Genomic DNA, 23,703 nt, shown 5'->3' with positions numbered 1-23,703 from the left:
CCCCTACAGTATTACTTTGGAATATTCTAACTAATGTGTGTACCAAATTCGATTGAAATCGTTCCAGAGGTTTAAGATTAGCTTTTTAACAGCAGCTTTGCCCGCATAAGCACATCTGAAATATATTTCACTCATATTTCACTCGTATTTCTACACATATTTCACCTGAATGTCTAGCGAATTTCGCTTTGCATGTTCATTTTCATTCAGCTTAATGTTAATGACGTCGTATCTCCTGAACCATGCGCTGTATAGTGATATAATTTTGCAGGTACATCCAGAGGCATACGTGCCTACTGTCCGCCAAATGTGTTGCAAACAGAGTTTCGCAAAGGATTGAAATTATGTGTAAAGGTTGTTGCAAGTCTGTACTTGCTCTCACTCGCAAATACTGGATGATTGAAGTATAGCTTTCCATGTGCCACACTGCTTATTCGCCCCCACCCCCATCCCTTTGATACGTGGGTGGCTCTTACCCCCATAATGATTCTTTCTAGACAGTAAATGATATGTATACCTAATTTAGTTGAAAGTATTCCAGTGGTTTAGGAGGAGATGTGGGACTTACATACTTATATACATACGTACATCCATTTTTATAATATGTATGGCTTACATTTTAACACAGATCGTAATAACAGGCCTTCAGCGCAAAAGGTGACGTTTTATTCAAGAACGCGAGCGAAACAGTTTATTCCCACGTGCGAGGGCGCACACGACTGATTCCGTTCATTACTCCATAGCTTGAGTAGAATTACGTTGGGAACCTTCCATGAAACTTCGGGCGAACTGCCGCATGCCTCTATCTTCCTGCAGCGACATTTCGGCGTAAAGTCTTCTGACAATCTTTAGATAAATGTAGTGGTGAAAACTGTCTGAGCTGCTCTTCAGAACCCTCCGGCGCATGTGTGGTGTTCCCAGTTGTCACTGCGCATGCGTTGCTTCAGCGCATGCGCTTCTGCTGCAAGTCTGCGAGCTACTGCCAGTGCCCTCCGTAGAGAAAGTTCTCCTCATCCATATCAAATCGACCCTATTTACATGGTAAAATCGCAGAACAACACCAATCACAAAGAAGACGAACTTCTTCCATGACATGATTCCTTGCAGCATCTAACTGAAAGCCGCTGTCGTGATTTATAAAAGCATCACACAGTTGTATTTCCACTCATTCATTGATAATTGAGTTCCGAAAGGTTGAAGTATAGGCCACAATTTTTATTCCGTCGAGTATCATCTGATGCAGTAGAAATACAAAGTTCTATGAAAGCAGATTCGGTGGTTTGGAGGAGGGAAGTTACCGACATCTGGCAATTAGCCCAAAATTTCATGCAGTAATCTGTGCGCCGGGAAAGTTTTAAATTTCACAACTTTGTGACTGACAAATTGCAGTTTTGGAGCGCAGTGGTACTGGCTTGCAGCCGGCCTAGCTTGGCAAAGCTCTGTATGTGCCTGCAAAACAGGAAACATGGTAGTGAGCACGTGACACTCGAGAATATAGGGATGGCGGTTATTGCAGAATCAACCGTTTTTCGGTTAAACCTTTTTTTTTTTCACGTCAGTGCTAAAGCGCTCAAAATAACCGGTTTCTGAAACAACCGGTTTTCGGTTTTTTATTCCTATTATTTCCTGTAATAAACGCAGAAGTCGATCCAAGACTGAAAAATTTTGACTGCCTCAGTTTCAAAATATATATAATCAATTTACAAAATTAAATAGACGGACAAAAGAAAACTTAGTCCGCTCCTTTTCAGGAAAAGTGATAAGTGGTGGAACATTACAAAAATCACCAGTTTCTCCTATTGATTATATATATTTTTTTTAAATCAGCCCAGATGTCATGTTGTAACACAGGATCATTGTACCATTTGGGCATTATCAATGGTGAGTGCTTAAGGCTGAAAACTGAGACTGAAGAATTGTATTTTTCATGATAATTTGTCCGTTTTCAAGGGCTATAAACAGGTAAAGACATAATACTTAGACACAGACAATGGTTCAGCTACTTTCAATTTTTGTTGTAAACTATGAAAGAATTCTTAAGTTATAAGTTTTCTCCTTATATGGTGCCGTAAGTTTGTTCTGGTTCTTCCCGTTCTCAGTCTTTTAAAGGAAATGCAGCATCGTACTTCACTGGTACCGCACTTCGTAAAATACTTCCAAACCAGGTATCGTGCCATTTTGTAATACAACTAATGTCCGACGACGATAGCGTGGAACTGGCATACAGACCATATGGGCAACTCTCGCACACTGCATATACACGTGTACCATCCAACAGACCACAACGCATGGTAACAAGTTCCTTATCGATTCAGCAATGCTGTACGAATCCTTATTCCACGTTTTTATTCCTGGCTTCTGTCGCTATTGTTATTAAAATAGCACTGATCGCTTTTCAAACTTTCTGTAATAATGGCATATCTCAAATTTTGCGAATAAAAACTATTCGATTTAAAAAAGAAGTTAATTTGAAAATGAAAAAGTTTAGTACTGCTGCTATGGCTAATGATATGTTGGTAATTACCTAGTAATTAGTAAAAAAATTAAAAAACACCTGTTATAATCCAGACGAAACAAAAGCAGAAAAATACCAATTATTCAAAACTGAACCATTGGTACCGGTTTTAACCGGTCCGTTTTTGCCACCCCTAGTTAGCGGTTAGTCTTTACCACCCGACTCGCTGAAAAGACTCGAATTATTGTAATCAGAGTATAACTGTAAATTAACAGCAGTGACGTGAGGTGGCCCATGAAACGTGGGAACGAATGTTGGCTACACTGAACACGGCGAAAGAAAGCTGGTAGCGTTGCTGCCAGCTTTCACATGCGAGGTGCAAAAGCCATCTGTCAGCTACCTCTAAAATGATAGTCACCTAGAACTGCGGCGACACTGGCGTTTTAGCACAGAATCGTATCCGAAATCGCGTAAGGCGGTTGGTTGTGGCAGACGTACAAAATAGCCACGCTATGTCAATTAACAATCTGGGTTCTTCTCTCACAGGACGGACTACAATGCTGCTTGAGCTACCGAGAGAAAATCCCGCTAATATCGGCGCAAAACTACTAGTTTACAATCGTTAACTAAAGACAACAAAAATCAATACGGGAAGAGATCCATAGCTGTTCGATTACACTATTAACAATAAACCACTGGAAACAGTATCAACGGTGAGATACCTAGATACGATAAAATGGCTCTAAGCACTATGGGACTTAACATCTGAGGTTATCAGTACAACCCCCTCCCCATCTAGGAATAATAGTGTGGAGCAACCTGAAGTGCTATGGAAAAGGCAATTCATCCAAATGGGTTATAAAACACTTGTTCAACCGATTCTTGAGCATTGCTCATCGGTTAGGGACCCTTATCAAGCTAGATTAATAAAAGAAGTAGAGAAGATCCAATGAAGAGCGGAGCGTTTCGTGACGGATTGTCTAGTAAGGGCGAAACATTTACAGAGTTCTTACAAGACAAGCGTATCACGGAGAGATTTACTGTTGCAATTCCAAGAGCGAGCGTTCTAAGAAGACAAGGACAAAATATTACTTCCTCCCACAAAAGTGTCACGAAATGAAGATGACGAGTAGATTAAAAAAATTAGAGCTAATAGGGAGGTTGACCAAAAGTAGTTCCTCCCACACACCATTAGTGAACAGAAATTAAAGGTAGTAAGAAATAGTGATCCCATAAGTACCCTCTGCTACCTATTGTGGCTTGGGTACTGGAATATAGATGTACAATGCCTGGCAAAAAAAAAGTGAGTACCCAGAAGACATGGTCGGAATTTGATGTACACTATGTGATCAAAAGTATCCGGATAACCCCATAAAACATACGTTTTTAATATTAGGTGCATTGGGCTGCCAACCACTGCCAGGTACTCCATATCAACGACCTCAGTAGTCATTCGACATCGTGAGAGAGCAGATTGAGGCACTCTGGGGAACTCACGGACTTCGACGTGGTCAGGTGCTTGCGTTCACTTGTGTCATACGTCTGTACGCGAGATTTCCACACTCCTGAACATCCCTAGGTCCACTGTTTCCGATGTGATAGTGAAGTGGAAGCGTGAAGGGACACGTACAGCACAAAAGCGTACAGGCCGCCGTCTGTTGACTGACAGAGACCGCCGACAGTTGAAGAGGGACGTAATGTGGAATAGGCAGACGTCTATTCAGACCATCACACAGGAATTCCAAACTGCATCAGGATCGACTGCAAGTACTCTGACAGTTAGACGGGAGGTGAAAAAACTTGGATTTCATGGTCGAGCGGCTGCTCATAAGCTGCACATCACGCCGGTAGATGCTACACGACCCCTCGTTTGGTGTAAGGAGCGTAAACATTGGACGATTGAACAGTGGAGAAACGTGTGGAGTGACGAATCATGGTACACAATGTGGCGATCCGATGGTGCCGAGTGGGTATGGCGAATGCCCGGTGAGCGTCATCTGCCAGTGTGTGTAGTGCCAACAGTAAACTCGGAAGCGATGGTGCTATGTTGTGGTCCTGTTTTTCATGGAGGGGGCTTGTACCTCTTGTTGTTCTGCGTGGCACTATCACAGCACAGACCTTCATTGATGTGTTAAGAACCTTCTTGTTTCCCACTGTTGAAGAGCAATTCGGGGATGGTGATTGCATCTTTCATCACGATCGAGCACCTGTTCATAATGCACGGCCTGTGACGGACTGGTTACACGACAATGGACTGGTCTTCACAGAGACCTGACCTGAATACTATAGAACACTTTTGGGGTGTTTTGGAACGCTGACTTCGATACCTCTCCTCAGTGCAGCACTCCGTGAAGAATGGGCTGCCATTCCCCAAGAAACCTTCCAGCACCTGATTGAACGTATGCCTGCAAGAGTGGAAGCTGTCATCAAAGGCTAAGGGAGGGCCACCATCATATTGAATTCCAGCACTACCGATGGAAGCGCCACTAACTTTAAGTCATTTTTAGACATGGGTCCGGATACTTTTCATCACATAGTGTAACTTCGTACAAGCACACACCATCGGGGGGTATGTAAATGATTACGGTCGCAATTCTCTGTGATAGATAGAACGGCCACCAGAGTGCATTAGTGTTGTTCGTGTTCAGTGTTGCGGCCATGAATAGCCCCAGATGTTGAGCGATCACTGTGTAGGACATGTATGAGACAGCGTTATAACCACTTGACAAGAGTTTGAAAGGCGCCTAATTGTGTGTCTCCATTTGGCCGACTGGTCGAATTGTGCAGTATCCAGATTTTTGGATTATTCGTATGTGATCGTGGTCCGATGTTGGACTGCATGGGAACATGATGGCAGGTTCCGATAGACCACGTCTGCCACCACTAGGAAGAATCGCTGTATTGTTCACCTGTATTCCTAGTAAAATCCATCTACTTGTATATTATCATGCGTAGCCAGAATCCACGAACCAATGGAGCCGAAACAGACCAACTAGTGGCGAGAAACAATTCGGTAGCGACTGACTAAGAATGTTCCAGACACTTCTTTTGTATCTAAAACTCTAACTCCCGCGCAACTACTTCATCCTGTGTAGACTGTTCGGGGTGCTGAGTGCAGGGATACTGTTATTCCGGAAACAGGTTTTAGTAAGGATAGACCTTGCAACTAGATAATAAGTAAACACGACATAAAATTAGTCACTCCGAGGAAACATGACACCGTCTCTAACACCGATAATATCCTCTATCTTCGGAAAGTAAGAGAGTCAACACGTTTCCTTAGGTACGCCATATTCAACCGAAGGTACTCACTGGTGATTAGGTACGGTAGCGCCAGCAGATTTCAGGTATGTTGATTGCTATATTTTACTCGCTGTTCCAAATAGTCTCATACATTTTCCATGTGATTAAGATTTGATGACACGATGAGGTGTGGGAGTGTTTGTCTAACCAAGAACATACGCATGCAGCCCTGTGAACACAGCTGTTGTCGTATTGGAAGACGGAATTACCCACAGCATACTCATCATCCAGATGTAGAAGAAGGTGCACATTTGATCAGTAGTTCTGTAACTGCATGACGTGATACACAGCTACACCATTTCTTCTTTGTAACAATGGATGTCGATCTGTAAACGGATTATCTTCATGTATTTTGTACGAAAGGAGAGGGTTTTACGTGAACTCTATCCGACAGCGCCTCAAACAAACAAAGATATATTGACAAAGGCAGTCATTAAATGTCTATCGTATGACTGCAACCCTTTATCGTAAGTCGGAAAAGCTTCACTGGAGGAAAGTCAGCAGAAAAGCTAATAATTTCACTCAGTTTTCGCTACTCACTCCCCAATGAAGTGCTGGTTAAACATATCGTTATGCCGTCGGTGCACTTGGCACCTCGCATCATTGGAAGAGTGGCCACAACACGCCATTTCGGACAACACTAGGTGTGACTAGATGTATCCAGTCAGCTATTTTCCAGTATGTATGAGGGCTGGGTCACTGAACACGTGCAGCAGTGAGTGCTACTGTGAGCAACAGACTTTCCTGAGGTACCCAACTCCAAGTGTCCGCCGGCCGAAGTGGCTGAGCGGTTCTAGGCGTCACAGTCTGGAACCGCTCGACCGCTACGGTCGCAGGTTTGAATACTGCCTCGGGCATGGATGTGTGTGATGTCCTTATGTTAGATTTACATAGTTCTAAGTTCTAGGGGACTGATGACCTCAGAAGTTAAGTCCCATAGTGCTCAGAGCCATCCCATCCAAATGTCCGCTGAATATAGTTGTCTTTCGAATGCTCGCTTATTGACTGGTTGAGACGGACCTACATTCCTGTCGGTTTTGGAACCGATTGTCATTGACAAAGGGGACACTCATGTCCGATCCCTGTCGGTTAGGTTCTTTTTACGACTAACGTCTTATGCCGTGTTGCACGGCTGCGATTGTCTACCGTTCCTTGTAAACACGCTGCACAATCCGTGTTGATGCGCCCACACTTCAAGGAGGGATCACGTGCACATCCGATGACGATAGGGTCGTTCATGCTCTTCCCTCAGGTCTCCATTTAGACTCACCTCAGTGCGCCAATTCCGTGCAACCTACCGACACATACACACCACTGCAGTGCCACGACTAGTGTCAGCGGTGGAGGATCGCGTGACCGCCTGGTAGCAGGTCTGTACATATCTACAGCACTCCAGAGCGACCAGTGTGCTCTTTTAAGGGGTTGGCGGGGGGGGGGGGGTGAATAACAAAAATGGTATGAAAAGTAGGAGGGAGGTGACAGTATCTTGGTTGAGAAATTGAGAATGAATAACTTCATTGTGTTAATGTGGGCTAGAAGGGTAGCCAAAACTTCCAGAGTTTGTTCACTGATGTGACAAGGGCCCATGACACTACTTAGCATGGTGTGTGACCATGCACCTGTATTTCGAACTTGAACAGTGTCCATACATGAAGACATGTTTCCTCAAATCGGTCGGTTTCTTTCCAGTGAACTGTCAATTTATCATAGACATGTTCTTGTTCTCCGTTGGAAGGCAAAAGCGGAACACGATATGCACGAACGTTGTGGACTTGTGTATGAAATAAACACAGATAGTTGACACGATTTACGTATGTTGCCGAAGAGTTACATGGATGCAATCCTAGACTATCCACACCATTCCAAGGTGGCCATTGAAATCTTTCAAGGGCCTAATTAATATTTGTCCTGTGATCTTAGAAAGTGCTAGATAATTTCAATACCAGAAAACCACTGATTCCTTAAAGAACAGAAACCATGTGTATAACACAGCTTTAAATCTCGGTTAATTTACAAATGAGATAATGTGTTAAATATTTGACTCCAAGCACGTAAGGGAGAAAAAGTTAAGGAAATATTTCAGGTTGGATTGCTGGAAGCCGGGTAATTTGCGCTCCATTTTAAGCAAAATCTAGTTTTTCAGGTATATAAATGTTTATGACGTCATTTCTCCTGGACTATGTGTCGTTCAGTGATATAATTTGCAGATATATTCAGTGCTATACTTTAATTCTGTCAGTGAACTGTGGTGTAAATAAAATAATAGTAAAGAAATAATAAATTAAAATATCGTGGGCCTTGCTGAAGTTTGACTCCATGAACGGTCAAAATGCAGTAAGCTATAAACGTTTCTGCTTTCAGTATTGTATGGGGGGTCTCAACAAACAAAAGAAAGTTTTGCAAAGATTTGAAATTACACATTAAACTGTAAATGTCGTGTGACTAGGGCCTCCCGTCTTGTAGACCATTCGCCGAGTGCAAGTCTTTCGATTTGGCGTCACTTCGGCGACTTGCGCGTCGATGGGGATGAAATGATGGTGATTAGAACAACACAACACCCAGTCCATGTGCCGAGAAAACGTCCGACCAAGCTGGGAATCGAACCCGGGCCCTTAGGATTGACATTCTGTCACGCTGACCACTTTTTTTCCCTTTATTTTGTTCGGTGTTGTTCGTTGCGTTTGGTTTGGGCGGACGTCACATGACATCCGTTCAAGATGATCGTTGACTCCTTTGCTCAGTTTTTTTTTTTTTTTTTTTTTTTCTTTTTTTTTTTTTTTTTTTTTTTTTAACATAGAGGGCCACCGCCTCTCTGACCGAACATATTGAGCTACTGCGTCGGCACCACTCAGCTGTGCACTCATTCTCAAACACTGGATGCATAAAGCCCATGTATTTGTACACTGTCAATTAAACTGTGTCAAGACAAGCGCACAGTTTCTAACTTTAATACATACTTAATCTGTCAGACTCTTACAATAAACTTATAGCTCCTAAAGAGTAGATTATGATGGCATTTTAAATTTTTGAATTTGGTCAAAAATTACAAGAAATATTTAAAATCAATTTTTTTACCCCCTGGAAGATGTTAGATAGGCAATCTGTAACTGTATTCCATCTTCCGTAATAATTGCTTGGCAATATGTAGGATGATCCGGCTGCCCCTACCTATGTATTTTATGCAACCCACAACACATTCAAAAACCATGCAGGAGGTTTCATATTGTTTCACTTGCTATGAGCAAACTTCTAGTCCTACAGAGAAAATAAAAGGGACATTTTTGAAGGAAATTTAATTTAGTTAAATTTCTTGATGGGCTAAGTTTTCAAATTAATTTAACAATTAAAATCGCTCAAAAGAGGAAAGGCCACTGGACCTGATGGGATACCAGTTCGATTTTACACAGAGTACGCAAAGGAACATGCCCCCGTTCTTGCAGCGGTGTACCGTAGGTCTCTAGAAGAGCGTAGCGTTCCAAAGGATTGGAAAAGTGCACAGGTCATCCCCGTTTTCAAGAACGGACGTCGAACAGATGTGCAGAACTATAGACCTATATCTCTAACGTCGATCAGCTGTAGAATTTTGGAACACGTATTACGTTTCAGTATAATGACTTTCCTGGAGACTAGAAATCTACTCTGTAGGAATCAGCATGGGTTTCGAAAAAGACGATCGTGTGAAACCCAGCTCGCGCTATTCGTCCACGAGACTCAGAGGGCCATAGACACGGGTTCACAGGTAGATGCCGTGTTTCTTGACTTTCGCAACGCGTTCGATACAGTTCCCCACAGTCGTTTAATGAACAAAGTAAGAGCATGTGGACTATCAGACCAATTGTGTGATTGGGTTGAAGAGTTCCTAGATAACAGGACGCTGCATGTCATTCTCAATGGAGAGAAGTCTTCCGAAGTAAGAGTGATTTCAGGTGTGCCGCAGGGGAGTGTCGTAGGACCGTTGCTATTCACAAATACATAAATGACCTTGTGGATGACATCGGAAGTTCACTGAGGCTTTTTGCGGAGGGTATACCGAGAGGTTGTAACAATGGAAAATTGTACTGAAATGCAGGAGGATCTGCAGCGAATTGACGCATGGTGCAGGTAATGGCAATTGAATCTCAATGTAGACAAGTGTAATGTGCTGCGAATACATAGAAAGAAATATCCCTTATCATTTAGCTACAATATAGCAGGTCAGCAACTGGAAGCAGTTAATTCCATAAATTATCTGGGAGTACTCATTAGGAGTGATTTAAAATGGAATGATCAGTCCGCAGCTCGTGGTCGTGCGGTAGCGTTCTCGCTTCCGACGCCCGGGTTCCCGGGTTCGATTCCCGGCGGGGTCAGGGATTTTCTCTGCCTCGTGATGACTGGGTGTTGTGTGCTGTCCTTAGGTTAGTTAGGTTTAAGTAGTTCTAAGTTCTAGGGGACTGATGACCATAGATGTTAAGTCCCATAGTGCTCAGAGCCATTTGAACCGTCTGGAATGATCATATAAAGTTGATCGTCGGTAAAGCAGATGCCAGACTGAGATTCATTGGAAGAATCCTAAGAAAAAGCAATCCGAAAACAAAGAAAGTAGGTTACAGTACGCTTGTTCGCCCACTGCTTAAATACTGCTGCCGGCCAGAGTGGCCGTGCGGTTCTAGGCGCTACAGTCTGGAGCCGAGCGACCGCTACGGTCGCAGGTTCGAATCCTGCCTTGGGCATGGATGTGTGTGATGTCCTTAGGTTAGTTAGGTTTAATTAGTTCTAAGTTCTAGGCGACTGATGACCTCAGAAGTTAAGTCGCATAGTGGTCAGAGCCATTTGAACCATTTTTAAATACTGCTCAGCTGTGTGGGATCCGTACCAGATAGGGTTGATAGAAGAGATAGAGAAGATCCAACGGAGAGCAGCGTGTTTCGTTACAGGATCATTTAGCAATCGCGAAAGCGTTACGGAGATGATAGATAAACTCCAGTGGAAGACTCTGCAAAAGAGACGCTCGGTACGGGCTTTTGTTGAAGTTTCGAGAACATCCCTTCACCGAGGAGTCAAGGAGTATATTGCTCCCTCCTACGTATACCTCGCGAAGAGACCATGAGGATAAAATCAGAGAGATTAGAGCCCACACAGAGGCATACCGACAATCCTCTTTTCCACGAACAATACGAGACTGTAATAGAAGGGAGAACCGATAGAGGTACTCAAGGTACCCTCCGCCACACACCGTCAGCTGGCTTGCCGAGTATGGATGTAGATGCAGATGTAGATGTAGAAAATGTACGATAGTGGCCTTCAAACACGTTTTTCTTCAATTACTCGAAAACAACCATGGTCTCGAGTGAAAACATGTCACAGTATAAAGTTTCACTACAGTAAATTTCTTACAAAAATATCCATTCCATCTTTTCTCTAGGGCTAATAGTTTGCACGTAGCCAGGGAGAGAAAATAAAAAACCTCGCGTGTGGTTTTTGACGGCGTTGCGTGTTGCATAAAACCTGTGTGTAGGAGCTGCTGGATGTCCCGGTAGAGGGGCAGAACGAGAGCAAAGCGGCTGGGTAGTGAGCGGGCTGGGGCTGGCCCGGACGCCGAGACGCGGGTGGCACGTGGAAGCGGCTGGCCAGGGGACAGGCGGCCCGCCCGTTTAGCCGGCAGCGGCGGCGCTCAATGCGCGGCCTAATTAACGCCGGCCAGGGGCGCTCTTCCTTTTTCCGGCGCCTCTGGGCTCGGCCGTATTTATCGAATGCCTGGCTGGCCGGCCGTGTTGTATTGTTTGCACATAATTAGCGGACTGGGACGGCGCTGGAGGCGGCGGCAGCGGCGGCGGCAGGGGCTGCGGGGGCGGCGCGGGCGCGTCTTGGCCGCTAACGATCGCCCAACAGCGCCGCACGCGCCGCGCCGCGCCACACCGCGCATGCGCAGCCCGCCGGCGCCGTCCACGGCCGCGTCGTCGCCGCCGAGCGGCGCCACAGGGCACCAGCACGCTTCCCCGTCCCGTGTCAGTGTCGCTGTTCTCACGTTTGTAGCGACAACAGCAGTAACAGTAATCGTACATCTTGTACAACACGCAGCGATATGGCGCCATATTAGCCACCTGCGTACTGTACCGCAGACCTTCTGCCCACTCGTATTTCCAGAAACCTACTTACAGTTTGACAAGACTAATGTTTTGCCCTTTCTGCAGATTTTCTTACTCTAAGGAAACAGTTATATATCTATACACTGCGAGTCACCTTATTTCGTACGCGACTGTCACTTCTCCCCGCTCCAGTCCCATTCGCGAATGGGCAGAACTGTTGCTAAGCCTCCAAATATCTCCCATTACGACCTCATAGACAAATCCAAGAAGTTGACTCTTCTTAAAACAACTTTTCTCGAAATTTCGACAGTAAATCACACCTTGATGCACCACACTTCGCTTGCAGCTTTTACCGTTACAGCTGGCTGAGCATCTCCGTGGCACTTTCGTGTTTCCTAAAATTACGTTTCCCTGACTGAGCAAAATGCATGCATGCGAGACCGGACTTCCCACTAGCACAATGCTAACGTACCAGACCATTTTGCTAGGGTGCGAAGAACGCAGTGCCGCTGCGTGCTCTACCTGCGGAAAACACTTGCGTCCTTCTGCAGGAGTCTATTACGCACGACGCAGTGGTTCACATAGTAGGAGGACGACCTGAGTGCTCTCCTTCCTTCGTCTATGGAACCACCTCCCCTCCCCCCCGCCACACACATATGCACAAAACTCATGAGTGACTGTTTATTACAGGAAGTCGTTAAAGAAATAAAGAAAGATGTGAGGAGCGACCGAGTTTTTCGAAATTTATTGACAAGTTAGTGGAGCAAGAAATTGAGGAGGAAAGCAATTTTTTCTTCAAGTACATGGCAGCTACCACAAGAAAAAATTTAGACCAAAGCCTAGAACAAATTTGAACAGTGGGATGGACCTTAGAACGGTAAACCACATCTTCATCTTGCCTTTCTTCTTTTATCTCAAGTGTTCACACTGAACAAAGTCTGCATACTGCGACAGTAATGTCACTACAGCAGACTTCGCTTTCTGTATTACATCGTGTAGTACTATTTCCTTTCTTTCTGAAGAAATATATTTCAGTTAACCTATAGAATCAATATGTTTGTCCCATTCCCTGTATTCGGAAAAGACAAAACTAGAAGTTTATACATTTTAATTAATGTAGAAGGAAATCTCCAGTAAGGTCAACACCTTCTTCATGCATAGCAGACGTTCGGCAAATCAGCATTTATTCTACTGGAACAATAACCTATCAGTGCATATAAGAATCGACTCTAAGCCATGTCTCCTGACAAGGCGTACCTTCATGTACCTAACGGCGAGTTTTTTTGCTGGTGAAGTTGGTTTCCCCTCTCGGCTACAGGAATTACTTCTCAGTTTGTCTTCAACTGACGAAAGAAGATAATGAAACTCGTTTTACTGTGAATCTGAAAAATGCCGTAAACTCGCCCACATCGTCCAGCAAATGTTTTATTACTTGTTAATGGTTCTTCTTCACGATTAAGAATAGTCGTTCGGCTCCTTTGCGCTTCCTGCGCACTCTTCTCAAATATATACAGTCGTCCCCCTCTGCCATAACGTCCATGTACTTTCGGACTGCCAAAATTAACAGTTTTTTAGATCGAGCACTGCTCTGCATGTTTGGCCTTCACTGTATCTACTACTACAGTTGCACTTCACTGCCCCGCGCCTAGCAAAATGTTCCTCGCAACACGCTGGAACTCGCGACATGCCAACGGACCACACCGTATTGCTCTCGTCTAGAAGAAACTGTAGCACCCATCGACTTCCAACAAACTGTAAGAATAAATTCAACTCTTTCTCAAACTTTTTCTACCTTCCACCCCCACAAAAGACGTAAAGGGAAAAAGTTCGTCGTTTGCCACATTTCGGAAGTTAGTTTGCTAAAAAATTCTGCGACAGACTTGAGAATTTAAGTTATTAGTTCATTATTACTCGTTCTTTAGGCCAGAAAGTTTACAGTCGTTACCATCATATACCACTGAAGGCAACTATAAAATTATGTTGCTGTAGAACGGATAGTTTGGGAGACATGGCGTGAATTGAGTAGCATGAAAAATCAACTTTTCTTAAAAGCTTATGTATTATAATATTTCAATAGTATAAAATTTGCATTGTATTAAAAAGGGTGACAGAAAGTAGTTTTCGTATCACTCTATCATGTACAGCACAAAATATAAAATACAGAACTTTACCTTCCGAGGTGCACCGTCCTCCACCTAGGGGAACGTTTCACGCAGCACCCTGAGGCCCGCATCGGAAAGGCGAAGAGACAAGCGTATTCTGCAGCTTACTGCGATAAATCTCCGCGCCTAAGAAAATGTAGCGGTAGTTAACGTGTACCGAAATGAACGGCTCATCTTCGGAGCTTCTCTATTTTCTCTGTCACTCCTATGTTTTAGACTCAAAAACAATATTCAAGCATTGATAAGATGAGGGCTCATGAAATTACTTCCTTTGTGAATGGATTACACTTCCTCTTTTTTAATGAATCTCTGTGTGGCGTCTATCTCTCACACCACAATTTTAAATTATTGCGTATGCACACTCCCAGATCTTTAATGCATGCGAACAACAACCTCGAACTCACAATGAGGGAGGGGAGGGGGGAGGAGGTCGTTCACGTGAAAGGCAAAATAGTCATGACACTTCATGACAAATGGCACTGGGTACCCTATCTACTGCTCAATATCCTTAAGAGCTCCGTTTTTCTTCGAATTGAGACGTTTGTCCGTGTGGTGGTTCCATTTGTGAAGATTTTTTTCCCACGGCTCCTTCTACTGACTTGAGTACAGTATTTTCCATTTATGTATGTTGAATGTCAACTGATAGTATAATACTTAGTTCCAGCAACGAATCGTCATTATACTTCGCAGAATTTCAGAACCTGCAACTGCACTCATAACGAAATGCCTCAATAACTGTAGCAAAGTGGAAACGTTCTTAACGCTGACACCTACTGTAAAATTACAAAATACAAAGCGAAAATTACTAATATTAGACAGTACCACATGGAAGGCATAATGACTAGAGGCTAAGGCTACAAACATTTCCAAATGTGATATGCAGTACTCACACCCTAGGCTTAATGCATGACGAAGCTTACTTCATTTATTAAGAGATAAAGAAATTTCCATGAGGCTGAATGGATGTTCTATTGGCCAATTAATGCTCCCATATCATCGAAGAGTAGCTTCACTTGAATTCCTAAAGGCAACGTTAAATTATTTAAGTTTCCTATACTACGGAGTTACTTATAATACTTTTAATATTAGCACTTTTTATTGCGACATGTAATTACTTGAGGTCATTTAAAATTACAGAACACGGTGAATTACGCATGTCCTGACCTCTCACACGAATATATTTAATATGATCAGTGTAACGCAATTTCAGTTGGATTCCATGTACAGAAACAGGAAGAGCGTGTACGTCAGGCAACAGATTTAGCGACCGTAGAGTGACGAAAATTATTTCCTTTTCTAAACTTAGAACTTACTGCGACTACACAGTATCCTTTTATGTAAACATACCCCGCTACCTTAGAAGCTCCGAAGATCCCCCAATCAAAATTTCGCGTATATTGTTACTTCATAAGGGTTTTAATAATGCAGAAACTGATGCCAAAGCATTTAAGGCTTTTGATAAAATACAGGATTTGTTTGTTTATTTGGTTTGCTTCCATCTTTAAGAAGCATGGGCGACTTGCTCAGTAAATTTTCCTTCTTCCCAATACACCTTCATTCTCTCACTCCGCATGGCTCTCTGTGCTTCTGAGATATTAAATTTGATCCTGGAATCAGTTCAGTTATGTTCTCCCACCATTTACCTGAAGCTGGACCGATCCTGCCCGATTATGTCTGGATTTTTTCTCTTGTTGCATATGCTTTCCAAACTTCCCTCACGTCTGTCATCCGCCTATTCCCTGTTAAGCATACTGCGTACAATATTTCTCGGTCAATATGTCATGGTCAATATGATCATCATTACGTGCCCGTCAAATCACAATCTTCTTTTCTGTCTCATGCTTCAAACTGGTTCAATACTTTCATATAACTCATGTCTTTATTTATACTGCCCTAACTGTACTTTGTTTTCCGTATCCCGGTCGTCTCTAAAAATGTTACGTACCCCTTTCTCCTGCTGGATGCAATCTCTACTGACCAATGTGGTAGTCTCCGTCGCATACAACGCGGTATTTTTGATTGTTGACATATACCCGTGATGTCGAGCTTTGTCGTTCCTCGATAGGTTCTTGTTTCTATAAGATACTTCTGCAATGTAACCAAGTTTCTACAGTGTTTATCATCTTTCAATTATTTTCATTTAAATTGTAGCTCAACATTCAAGTTCTGTCCTGGAAGTTAGGTACATTCTCCATTACTTGACCTTCAACCATCCTGGGGGTTTCTCAGTTCCATACTTTAGTCTTACTGTACGGTGTCTCGCAACCAGCTTTCACTGCAAGTTCATCAAGATTTTTTGCTATCATTTTTCACCTTCTTCATTCCCAGATTTTGCTAATAGATAATAGTAAAAATTCCGATGGCTATAGTACATACTTTTACACAGAATGCCAACTCTCGCACAACCGTCAGTATATACAGTATATATTTAGCTCTCCTGGGCCTTGGTATTTCACACTAGAACGCCGCATGAAGTGATGCTCGATCGGAAAAGAAGTTTACGGATAATCCTTATGGCTCTGTGATATTTCAGATGCAGCATCTTTGTATGAAAGGTGCTGCATTAAATATTTTGCAATTAGGGCCATATGCTGAAGGTATTAAAACTCTTGTAATATCTCCACAGTAAAACCCCTCGTATGTCCCTGTGTCAAAGCAAATAAACTGCGCCAATTCTTGTACAGTGCGTGATAGCGGGTCAATAGTACCGCTGTCAGACACAGTAGAGCGGCTATACTCGCATATGAAATGAGGGAGGATATACAGTCTGTTAAGTCAGTGCGCAGTCGGCATTACACACAGATGGTAAAGGATACAAGTGATAGACTGGTGCACCGTACGGTAATCTGCTTTCCGCATTTGGAGGGGAATAATGCTGCAACAATCCATGTAGATTTGGTGGAAATGTATGTCAACAATGTACCATCATATAACACAACGGTTAGGGGGGACAGACACTTCCGGTGTGTTCAAACAAGTCTGAATTGCGGAGAACTCTCCATGAAGAAACGAGAATCGCAAGAGAAGCGGAGGCCCTGGAGCCAGATGACCGGCGTTCCACAATAGAGGAGGTAGTGGAGAAACTGAAAATCAGTCATCGATCAACGACAAAGATCACCACGCTCTGGTTCACACAACTGCTATCACTGACTTAAAACAACCTCCGAATCGAGACAGTAAAGAAATGTTGCAACTGTGTCTGACCAATATAGACGACGCCTTTGGCCGACTAATCACAATAGAAAGTTCTGGGTGTATCATTGTGATCCCGTGACGAAGGAGCAAACCAAGCAGTGGGAAAATGTGGATCCACTACCTCCGATATAAGCGGAGACCCAACCATCATCGAGCAATAAGATGTTGAGTGATTTTGGGACGTAAGGGAAAAACTGCCGTTGGAGCATACTAATGATGTCTCCTGCCACGACTGTCAAGACGCAGCGCTGTGGAAAACTAGCCAAGGGCATGTTCTTGCTTCATGGCAGAGTCACAGCTCATTCTACAGTGCACACATGCCGCTTCTTCGGGGTATCAAGTTCTGCCTCACCATCGTATTCTCCTGACACGATACCTGGTGATATCTTCCTGTCTCTTTGGATGAAGACAATATTGTCGTGCATTCATTTCCGGAACTACAAGAACTTGATATTCGAATCAGAACGTTCCCTGAACAGCCAAAATGCGGACTTCTGCAACGAAAGTCTTCGAGAAGCCATCCATCGCCGGGAAAAATGTTTTGCTGTGAAGGGTGAATATGTATCGAAAGGCTAATACCATCACGTCCGCAGCTTGATATTTTTCAAAGCGGCGTTCTGAGTTGCCCTTGTAAGTCCACTTTCCGTCATTACTAAGAAGGGTGTGCAACAAGTAGTGCAACACACTCTTTCTTTGAAGTAGGTTGGTTCTATTCAGTATTTCAATACACCATACTATTCCCCAGTCTTTTGGCTACAAAATCCTATTTTTCCAACATATTCGACAGATTTACGCCACCTTAATGGGAGGGCTAGAATGCCTGCATAGTACCACTCAACTGGTCGGCGTCGGAACCAAAGTCTTACTTCATTAACAACACCGACCCCCATCGTTCATGTTCTGCATCCTGCTGAATACATGCTTCACTGGGCTAAACAGGTGGAAGTCGGAAGGTGTGAGAAGAGGGCTGTAGCGTGGATGAGGAACAACAGTCCAGCGAATTCTTGTGAGCCCCTATCTGGTGCTCAGACTTGTATGAGTCCGTGCATTGTAATGGAGAAGGAGAATTTCGTTTGCATTTTTGTGGCGACGAACATGTTGAAGTCACCTCGAGTGAGAGTGTCCGCTCGTTGCAATATTGCTGGAGTCACAGCTGCGCGCGGCAAGCAGCACACGGGAGATAGGACAGGTTTGCGCTACTTTGTTGCACTGATAACAGGCGCCTCGCCCAACGATTCACCGTGCTTTTGTTCATCGCCGGTTCTTCACAGGCAGTCGCCTACGAATATCTGCGATGCTTTAGTTTTTCGCCAAAACAAATTCAGCGTCAGCTTTATGCTTGAAACGGAGCTCCGTTGCAGACACCAATGAAGGCGTCGTATAGCTTCGCCACCTATTGGGAAGTCATGAAACTGTAAGAGCTCAAGGGGGAATTTTCTACGATGTAGCACAACAAACTCCGCAATTTTCAATCGAAACTGGTAGAGAAAACTTTGTTGTGCTAGTTATTGAAGGCCTCTTGTAAGACTACTATTACATACATCCTATACGTACAGCATCGCAACATTGCAGGGCCGAAAGGTTTATCACTAATGCCGTGAAGGGCTGTGAGCGCGTTGTGCCGTTAGTGATGTCGTTTACAGTGGCATACATCCGCCACTTGTGCGCTGTAATAGCAGCCGTCCTGAGGAGAGCCGCGAGGTGGGGGTGGAGCGGGGGTGGAGGCGGTGGGACGCGCGGCGGAGAGCAGAGTCTCTCGTTGCCGGAGGCGGGCTGCTGCCCCCTTAAAGGAGACGTGCCTAGCATCCCGCTGCCGGCGCCTCACTGTCTCACCTCCTCATAAAGCTCCTTGCTTTACTCTACGCCAGGCCAACCATTTGCTATCGTAAATTCCTCGCTTCTACACTAAAACGAATAATGTTTTCACATCACAGCCAGTATCCGAGTGATCCTCCTTTACAACCCTTTCATAAGCACCTCCTCAAAGAGAAAGAGCGTGGTGGCGTAAGCGGGTAACGAAATTGGGGCCACAGTGGTTAACATTTTCGGCCCACCTTTCAGATTTGTACACTACTAGCCATTAAAACTGTAGTTCCCGAAAGGATCTGAAATAACAAAATCATATTATTTTATGTATACAGTATGGAAGGAAGAATATATGATTAAATTTGAAGTTGTTTTGGGGGTATACAGGGTGATTTTACCACCTGACTGGGAGTCAACTGCAGGAAACGAACTCTGAGATGATAACGAACAAGAAAGGTCATGTGGACATAGAGCAAGAAATACTTTCTGAGGACGGTACATCCACTTGGAGGTGGGGATAAAATATCTTTGAGATGTGGTGAAAACAACAATCTTGGTTACAGAATTTATTATATTGCTTTATTTATTCATGACGCGCGTTTCAAGGTATCTTCAGATTGACCAGTGTAGTGTTGGTAATGAGGGTTTGAGTGCCACGATTACGGCATCGGCTAAAAAAGATTTCCCTCGTCATATATAGTAAAATGGTTCAAATGGTTCTGAGCACTATGGGACTTAACATCTTAGGTCATGAGTCCCCTAGAACTAAGAACTACTTAAACCTAACTAACCAAAGGACATCACACACATCCATGCCTGAGGCAGGATTCGAACCTGCAACCGTGGCGGTCGCGCGGTTCCAGACTGTAGCGCCTAGAACCGCTCGGCCACCCCGGCCGGCTATATAGTAAAGTAAATCGAAGCAAGTGCGTGCTCATGTCATATGTTTCAAGCGTAACACCCGCTAAGCTTGCACGCATATGTAGCATAGCCCAGTGGATACAAGGCAGGATCAGCCTGTACGTAGTCCGACACATAGTAAATATGCTGGAGGCACCGTTATTCGTTCTCCAGTCAGATACACTGGTTGGGTCGTCGCCTTTTCCGGAGAGAGTCAATTCACATATTCCCACTGCTTGCTATGCTCCTTCGCATATCAGACGAGAGGATGAAGTACGGCGTTTCCAGCGTATTTACTATGTGATGGTCTATGGACAGCCCAGGTCCTGCCTTGTATCCAGTGGTCTATGCTACACAGACCTGCAAGCTTATCGGGTGTTACGCTTTAAACCCATCACATGAACACACAATTACTTCGACTTGTTTTACTATATATGACGAGGACAGTCTATTTTTGCCGATGCTGTAATCGTGGCTCCCAAAAACCCACTTACCAACACTGTAATGGTCAATATGAAGATGCTTTCTATTAGACGAAAAGCGCAATAAAGCAACAAAATCAGTTATCCGATCAAGGCTGTTTTCACCACATTCTGCATACTGGTTGCTGTACCAACATCCCAGAACGTGGAAATCCTGCTAAATCTTTAAAAATTTAGATTTAAATGACTAAAAGCACTCATGAGAACGCACTAGGGCGAGTGAGAGCGTTCTGTCTATACTAGTGTCTTAGCTCCACGTTCGAGAGGGACCCTTCGTAATACTTAATCCATGTCTTGCAGCAGGGGGACAGAATCCCCTACAGGAAGTGCAGATATGCTTCGCCTATGAGTCTTTGTGGAAAGATGACTGGTCCCACGAGGCAGTTGCCAACAATTCCTGCCCACACATTGAGTGTGAACCGATGCTGGTAGATACCGTGAAGGCTGACCATCCACCCCTTGTAAACGTAGCGTCATCTGTGAATAACGTGGATGACAGAAATCCCAGCACCGCGGTGGCTTTGGTACGAAACAGTGACAAAATCATCCCCGAGGATGTAAGTTGTCATGGAGAATGTTCCAACTGGTCGTCTGGCTAACCACATGCTAAAGATCCACCTGCCTGGTGCTGATACCTGGGTAACTGTCGCAGATCTTTTATCTCCACCTCCAAGTGAATGTACCTTCCTTGCAATGCATTTCTAGTCATAACCATCAGATATTTTTTGCTCAGTATCCTCTGAGATATCGTTTCCTGCAGTCTCCCTCTGATAAATTTCGTATACGTAACTGCCATCTCTGGCACGAATAGCTTCTCCAAACCAGATGGGAATAAAACTGAACTAAGCTCGGATGGCAAATAATGGCGCGTCATTCCAAGCTACTTCAACTCTGTGCAAGGGTTCATAGACTGTAGTGGCCAGCAAGCGATGGTGTGCCAGTCCCTCAACAATCCCTGACCAGATGTTTTCAGTGCCTGAGGGATCTGCAGAACGTGCCGGTCTGTGCAACAGTCCAACACCTTCTGAATGGAGGTTGCTCTTGGCACCACCGACAATATTTAGTCTTGCTTTGGCGTGCTGGAAAATGCCACAGGGACCTCGAATGTGGAACATAGACACCGAAATGTAACGACCGCTGTCCAAATTTCCGTCTGTGCGATCCAGAGATGACTGTTTTGTGCACTCAATGGCCTCCCACGCCATTATACCAGAAAGTGGCCCATATGACGATGGCGAATGCAATCTGGCAACTTTTTTCCACACACGGATAGACTCGAATGCCAAAAGTATGCCAATTTACGAGGGATATTCAATAAGTAAAGGAACACTTCTCTTTTTTTCAAGCAAGAGGTTTGATTAGGGATTCCAACACACCAAAGTACTTCCCACTCTTTAGGCTACAAAACCCTATTTTTCAACGTCATCTGCGTTCAGGCTTTACGTCAGCTTACTAGGAGGCCTGTATGGCCGCATGGAGCCACTCTACTGGTCGACGTCGGAGTCAATGTCTTGCTACATCAATCCACGTACTGCTTCCCACAAAGTGTATCCTTCATTGGGCCAAACAGATGCAAGTCGGAGTATGTGAGATCCGAACTGTAGGCTGGATGACGAAGAACAGTCCAATGAAGTGCTGTGAGTCCCTCTCGGTTGCACAGGCTTGTGTGAGGCCTTGCATTGTCATGGAGAAGGAAAAACAAATGCGTCTGAGCACTATGGGACTTAACATCTGAGGTCATCAGTCCCCTAGACTTAGAAACTACTTAAACCTAACTAACCTAAAGACATCGCACACATCCATGCCCGAGGCAGGATTCGAACCTGCGACCGTAGCAGGCGCACGGTTCCGGACTGAAGCGCCTAGAACCGCTCGGCCACAACGGCCGGCTGAGAAGGAAAAGTTCGTTTGCATTTTTGTGGTGACAAATACGCTGAAGTCGTTTCTGCAGTTTCTTGATTGTAGCACAGTACACTTCAGAGCTGATCATTGTATCGTGAGGGAGAACATCTAACAAAACAACCCCTTCAGTGTCCCAGAAGACCGTCGTCCTGCGGCTTTGAACTCTTTCATCGCAGGGGAGGTAGTGTGGCGTCACTCTATGGATTTCTGTTTTGTTCAAAAATGTTCAAATGTGTGTGAAAGCTTACACACTACTTAACCTGCTGTTTTGTTTCCGAGTCTAAGTGATAAATCCATGTTTAATAGCCTTTGACAATGTTGGACAAAAAATTGTCATGATCAACCTCGTAACGCGCAAGCCGTTCCACAAAGATGGTCCTTCGATGTTCTTTATGGCCTTGTGTTACTGTACGCACCTCTGAGTACCACAGCTGGTGACCGAGTGTGTCAGCAGTAGCAACCGAGACGTCCAGTTATGCAACGAGACGTTTGATCGTGATCAGTCGATCAGCTTCCAATATTGCGGGAGTCACAGCTGCTAGCGGCCGGCCGGTACGCGGGAAATAGGAGATGTGTCGCGGACCTTCTTGCAGTGATGACCGAGCGGTCTAAGGTGCTGCAGTCATGGACTGTGTGGCTGGTCCCGGTGGAGGTTCGAATCCTCCCTCGGGCATGGGTGTGTGTGTGTAAGCTTAGGGACTGATGATCTTAGCAGTTAAGTCCCATAAGATTTCACACACATTTGAACATTTTTTGCAGTGATGACAGACGCCTCGCCCAACGACTCACCGTGCTTTTGTTCACTGTCGAGTCTCCTGAGACATTCAGCAAGCGCCTCGTTTTCCGCCAAAAGAAACTCAATGACAGCCCTCTGTTTGGAACGCACTTCCGTTACAGACTTCACTTTGAAGGCCACCTATCGGAACTTCATGAAACTATAGGGGCTGAAGAGGGAATATTCCACGATGTCCCACAAGAAGTTCCGAATTTTTTAAACGAAATTGGGTGAGAAAAAAAAGTGTTGCATCACTTATTGAACCAGTTATTGACTTTAGTGTGAACAAGAAAACTGTGTGAAGTACAACGTACAGTGTGTAATGGGATCCCTACTGACGACAGCGGGACAAGAAGCAGCGAGAGCGGGCGACGCCGCGGAGGGTGACAGGGGCTCGTATTGAGTTGTAAGGGGCGGCGGCGGCAGGGAAATGAAGGGAGCGCAGATAAGGAGCAAGTCGCCAGGGGGAGGGAAGGCCGGGCCGCCGTCTGCTCCTGCGCTTTCTCTCGCCATTAGCACAGCCGCCGTTTACTACCTCCGCTAGCTAGCCACATACGCAGCATTACTTTATTTTTATACCTCGGCCATCACAGCAAGCCCGTCAGAGCCAATAAAAGCGATTCGTGGGACGGCGCTTTCTTTTTTTTCTCATTTCTGA

The sequence above is a fragment of the Schistocerca serialis genome, chromosome 2 (assembly GCF_023864345.2).
Source record: "Schistocerca serialis cubense isolate TAMUIC-IGC-003099 chromosome 2, iqSchSeri2.2, whole genome shotgun sequence".
NCBI classification, from domain to species: domain Eukaryota; kingdom Metazoa; phylum Arthropoda; class Insecta; order Orthoptera; family Acrididae; genus Schistocerca; species Schistocerca serialis.
The sequence above is the reverse complement of the archived record's forward strand: the minus strand, read 5'-3'. Positions refer to the sequence as shown.